We start from the raw sequence: 6,300 nt of genomic DNA on the forward strand, positions 1-6,300 counted from the left end.
GGGCCTGTCACCAGGGGGTGTGTCTTTGACAACCAACCTCATTTGCGGGAACGGTTGGCTGGGTTGCCTTTTTGGGGAACTCCATATCCTTCCTCCATCCTTAAGCAATAGTTGAGAAGTTGTGGATTGAGGACACCGGATGGGCTACACACACCCCAAAAAAACTAATAGAAGTACATTGGGCATGTATTTCTCCAAAATAAAGCCTTTTTTGAAAAATATATATATATGTATTACTTTGTTTTCATATTTAATGTAATGGTATTGTTATTGCTGAATAAACAGTCCCATAGCAGAACTGTAGTGGGGGCTCCCCAGGACCCAGTAGCAGAAGTCATGTGACTGTGATGGTCATCGGTTGTATACACAGTGGGTAAGGTGTGCAGTATCATGACTCTCCATAGTGATATGCATCTTATGCCTCGTACTGTTCTCTCTACAGGTGAACGGCTGCTATGACATCAATCTTCTGTCCTACACATGAGTGCCGCATGGTGTCAGAAATGGGAGAAGCCTCAGTGCGGGAATTGGATGTCGGATTGACAGATCTGATCCCCAGTGGGTCATAAGATTCAGACTGGGATTATTTACTATTAATAAAGGGACCTAATACCATAGCAATGTCACCTGCCTGTCATTCCTTGTTATAAGTCATCATATCCGCCATTCCACATAAAAAGGAGACGACTTGTTGTTCCTAGATCAGACTGTGTGTGACACAGCTCCGCCCTCTATAGCATTTTCATCAGAGCTTTAACGTGGCTTCATCCTCTCCAATGCCTTCATCAGAGCTGTGACATGGCTCCACCCTCTATAGTACCTTCATCAGAGTTGTGACATGGCTCCACCCTCTATAGTACCTTCATCAGAGCTGTGACATGGCTCCACCCTCTTTAGTACCTTCATCAGAGTGGTGACATGGCTCCGTCCTCCATAGTACCTTCATCAGAGCTGTGACATGGCTCCGTCCTCCATAGTACCTTCATCAGAGCTGTGACATGGCTCCACCCTCTATAGTACCTTCATCAGAGCTGTGACATGGCTCTGGACTCCATAGTACCTTTATCAGAGCTGTGACATAGCTCCGCCCTCCATAGTACCTTCATCAGAGCTGTGACATGGCTCCACCCTCTATAGTACCTTCATCAGAGCTGTGACATGCCTCTGCCCTCCATAGTACCTTCATCAGAGCTGTGACATGGCTCCACCCTCTTTAGTACCTTCATCAGAGCTGTGACATGCCTCTGCCCTCCATAGTACCTTCATCAGAGCTGTGACATGGCTCTGGACTCCATAGTACCTTTATCAGAGCTGTGACATGGCTCCACCCTCTATAGTACCTTCATCAGAGCTGTGACATGGCTCCACCCTCTATAGTACCTTCATCAGAGCTGTGACATGGCTCCACCCTCTTTAGCACCTTCATCAGAGTGGTGACATGGCTCCGTCCTCCATAGTACCTTCATCAGAGCTGTGACATGGCTCCACCCTCTATAGTACCTTCATCAGAGCTGTGACATGGCTCTGCCCTCCATAGTACCTTCATCAGAGCTGTGACATGGCTCCACCCTCTATAGTACCTTCATCAGAGCTGTGACATGGCTCCACCCTCTAAAGTACCTTCATCAGAGCTGTGACATGGCTCCGCCCTACATAGTACCTTCATCAGAGCTGTGATATGGCTCCACCCTCTATACTACCTTCATCAGAGCTGTGATATGGCTCCACCCTCTATACTACCTTCATCAGAGCTGTGATATGGCTCCACCCTCTATACTACCTTCATCAGAGCTGTGACATGGCTCCGTCCTCCATAGTACCTTCATCAGAGCTGTGACATGGCTCCACCCTCTATAGTACCTTCATCAGAGCTGTGACATGGCCCCACCATTTATAGTACCTTCATCAGAGCTGTGACATGGCTCCACCCTCTATAGTACCTTCATCAGAGCTGTGACATGGCTCCACCCTCTAAAGTACCTTCATCAGAGCTGTGACATGGCTCCGCCCTACATAGTACCTTCATCAGAGCTGTGATATGGCTCCACCCTCTATACTACCTTCATCAGAGCTGTGATATGGCTCCACCCTCTATAGTACCTTCATCAGAACTGTGACATGACTTCGCCTGCTATTGTAACTTCATCAGAGTTGTGACATAGCTCCGCCCTCCATAGTACCTTCATCGGAGAAATTACATGTCTCCGCCCTCTATTGTACCTTCATCAGAGCTGTGTAATGGCTCCACCCTCTATTGTACCTTCATCAGAGCTGTGGCATGACTTCGCCCTCTATTGTACCTTCATCAGAGCTGTAACATGGCCCTGCCCTCTATAGTACCTTCATCAGAGCTGTGACATAGCTCCGCCCTCCATAGTACCTTCATCAGAGCTGTGAGATGGCTCCGCCCTCTATACTACCTTCATCAGAGTTTTGACATGGCTCTGCCCTCTACTGTACCTTCCTCAGAGCTATGACACACTGAGTATGGGACACAGATTCACAATGAGCCCTCCACCTGTGCAATGATTCTCACTGACGTTAGCTCTTCTCATCCCCCCATTGCATTTCTACAATAATGGAGTAAAATTCCTCTTTCTGTCCTCTTGTATTATTTCTGTTACAAACACAGATCCTCATTACTGACAGACAGACAGGGTGGAGACACGTCATGAATGCCTTACATGTCACAAGGTGTGAGGTGGAGGACAGCAGGGGGCGCTTTACCTCATACTGATACCCCTACAGCTGCTACTTTATGGACAGCCTGGCTGTCACACGATGTGCCATGTTATTAGAGGAATACTCCGCTGATCTCGTTCTTGGTGGGTCTGGATGTTTGTTATGATAATGAAATAAAGCAGAGAGCGGGCCATTCCGAAGTATCCCTATACATTGTGTCACCCCTGGAGGTAATTTAGTAGAGCAACCCTCTGCTTTTGGCCTTCACTGGGAACATGCTGCATATGGCTGGTGCATTGAGTTATAAATCTATCTGTGATGGTCCATTGCTCTGCCCTTTAATAAAAATGTGCACTTTTTATAGACAATAAAACTGGCAGCGCCAGGCACACACCTACATGGGGTGGTGTACCCATAGGTTGGTTTCCAGTGCAGGTGTCAAATAGGGATCATTGCTGATTAAACTGGACCTACAATGGTAAGAGCTTCTGTCTTCAAGGGTCAATCCACCTTGAAGCCATATTCTAGCTAAAAGTGGAGCCTAATGTGTGGAGTCAGCCCCTGGCTTCTTATATGTTTTGGATATTTCAACGTTGGGAGCTCCCTGACATTATTCCCATCTCTGCTCCTGCATACCTGGGAGTTTTTTTTTTTTTGCCTCCTCTCCCCCCTTGGAATATTCCCATCATCTTGACTATCCCTGCCCACTAGGGAGTATCCCCTCCCTTTCTCTGTGTCCTTGCTAACCATGGGGTATCCCCATCCTCCTAGGGGTGTCTCTGCCCATCATGGGGTATCCCTACCAACCATGGAGTACCCCACCCTCTTTTGGGTGTAACTGCCCACCATAGGGGAACCTGCTCCCTTCTTGGGAAGTCCACTGTGATGCATCCACTCCTCCTTGGGGTGTCTCTGCCCATCATGTGGTATCCCATCCCTTATTGGGGTGTCCTTGCTCACTGTGATTTATCTCTTCCTTCCTTTGGGTATCCTTGCCAACCGTTGGGTATCCCATCCCTCATTGGGTTGTCCTTGCCAACTGTGGGGTATCTCCAACTTCCTCTGAGTGTCCCTGTCCACCATGGGACATCCTTGTCCTTGGGGTGTTTTTCTTCTCATCATGGGGTATCCCCTCCATCTTTGGGGTGTCTCTGCCCATCATGGGGTATCCAACCCTCCTTGGAGTGTCCCTGTCCACCATGGGACATCCTTATCTATCCTTCTTGAGGTGTTTCCCTTCTCATCATGGGGTATCCCCTCCATCTTTGGGGTGTCTCTGCCCATCATAGGGTATCCAACCTTCCTTGGGGTGTCCCTGCCCACCATGGGGGAACCTGCTCCCTTCTTGGGATGTCCACTGTGATGCATCCACTCCTCCTTGGGGTGTCTCTGCCCATAAAGGGGTATCCCCTACCACCTTTGGGTGTCTCTGTCCATCATGGGGTATCCCATCCCTTCTTGGGGTGTCCTTGCTCACTGTGATTTATTGCTACCCTCCTTGGGGTATCCTTGCCAACCGTGGGGTACCCGATCCCTCCTTAGGTTGTCCTTGCCATCTGTGGGGTATCTCCAACTTCCTCTGAGTGTCCCTGTCCACCATGGGACATCCTTGTCCTTCTTGGGGTATTTTCCTTCTCATCATGGGGTATCCCCTCCATCTTTGGGTTGTCTCTGCCCATCATGGGGTATCCAACCCTCCTTGGAGTGTCCCTGTCCACCATGGGACATCCTTATCTATCCTTCTTGAGGTGTTTCCCTTCTCATCATGGGGTATCCCCTCCATTTTGGGGTATCTCTGTCCATCATAGGGTATCCAACCTTCCTTGGGGTGTCCCTGCCCACCATGGGGGAACCTGCTCCCTTCTTGGGATGTCCACTGTGATGCATCCACTCCTCCTTGGGGTGTCTCTGCCCATAAAGGGGTATCCCCTACCACCTTTGGGTGTCTCTGTCCATCATGGGGTATCCCATCCCTTCTTGGGGTGTCCTGGCTCACTGTGATTTATTGCTACCCTCCTTGGGGTATCCTTGCCAACCGTGGGGTACCCGATCCCTCCTTGGGTTGTCCTTGCCATCTGTGGGGTATCTCCAACTTCCTCTGAGTGTCCCTGTCCACCATGGGACATCCTTGTCCTTCTTGGGGTGTTTTCCTTCTGATCATGGGGTATCTCCTCCATCTTTGGGGTGTCTCTCCCTATCATGGGGTATCCAACTCTCCTTGTGGTGTCCCTGTCCACCATGGGACATCCCTATCCTTCTTGAGGTGTTTCCCTTCTCATCATGAGGTATCCCCTCCATCTTTGGGGTGTCTCTGCCCATCATAGGGTATCCATCCCTCCTTGGGGTGTCCCTACCCACCATGGAGTATCCCCTCCAATCTTGGGGTGTCTCTTCCTATCATGGAGTATCCCTACCATCCATGGGGCACCCTATCGTCCTTGGGGGTGTCTCTACAAACCATGGGGTATCCCCACCCTCTTTGGAGTGTCTCTACAAACCATGGGGTATCCCCATATTCTTTGGGGTATCCCCATGCATCATGGAATTTACTCACCCTCTTTGGGGTGTCTGTGTCCACCATGGGGTATCCTCTCCCTCACCATAGACGTAATAAATAATCAAAGCTGAACAGATGACCCCTGGTAACGCAGTTCTGTGTTCATGAAAAAGCATTTAATGTCATTTTAAATACACCTAGGATAAGTACAAGAACCTGTCTTTATTTTAGCTTCCTGCCATTCCTTGCACAGGGGGTGGGGGCAGCATAAGGAACCAATCAGACTGGGAGAGGGCACGACACCGCCAATCAGCTCTCCATTCCATAGTGCTGCCAGCCTAACACAGGGAGCAAGCTTACAGGAGGAGACATCTGTACTGTTCTGCTCCCTCATTGTATAATCACAGGCTGGGGGTGGGGAGGTGACACACCTGTATTTCTTAAATTTCATCTCAAACCCAATTTATTTTATTTATTTTTTTAGTTTTGGGTGGAGCAGGAGCAGGGAACCGATCCACCCTCCATTGGTCCTCCAGTACAGGAAGTGTCAGGAAATCCAAAATGTTACAGTTGTCACCAGAAGATAAATAGAGGATCTTGCAATGGGGACACCTGGTCGGGTGACTTCCTGTTTTGCCTCTTGGACAGGAAGTAAAGGGAAATCTCTACAATGGAGACTCAGATCCTCAAAAAGGGTTTCTTATCCTTTCCCACTCCTACCAAAATTAAAAAAAAAAGTCCACTTTAACAGTAAATAACAGTGTCATCCCCCATGGCTCCCCCAGAATATATATTTATATAAAATTATAATAATATATTATAATTATTATTGTTTTTAATTATAACCAAATATTATTATAATGTAAAATATATGTTCAATTATAATAATATATTATAATTATTATTGTTAATTATAACTAAATATTATTATAATGTAAAATATATGTTCAATTATAACAATATATTATAATTATTATTGTTAATTATAACTAAATATTATTATAATGTAAAATATATGTTCAATTATAATAATATATTATAATTATTATTGTTAATTATAACTAAATATTATTATAACGTAAAATATATGTTCAATTATAACAATATATTATAATTATTAT

The sequence above is a fragment of the Pelophylax lessonae genome (genome assembly GCF_965119305.1).
Source record: "Pelophylax lessonae genome assembly, chromosome: 8".
Taxonomy (NCBI): domain Eukaryota; kingdom Metazoa; phylum Chordata; class Amphibia; order Anura; family Ranidae; genus Pelophylax; species Pelophylax lessonae.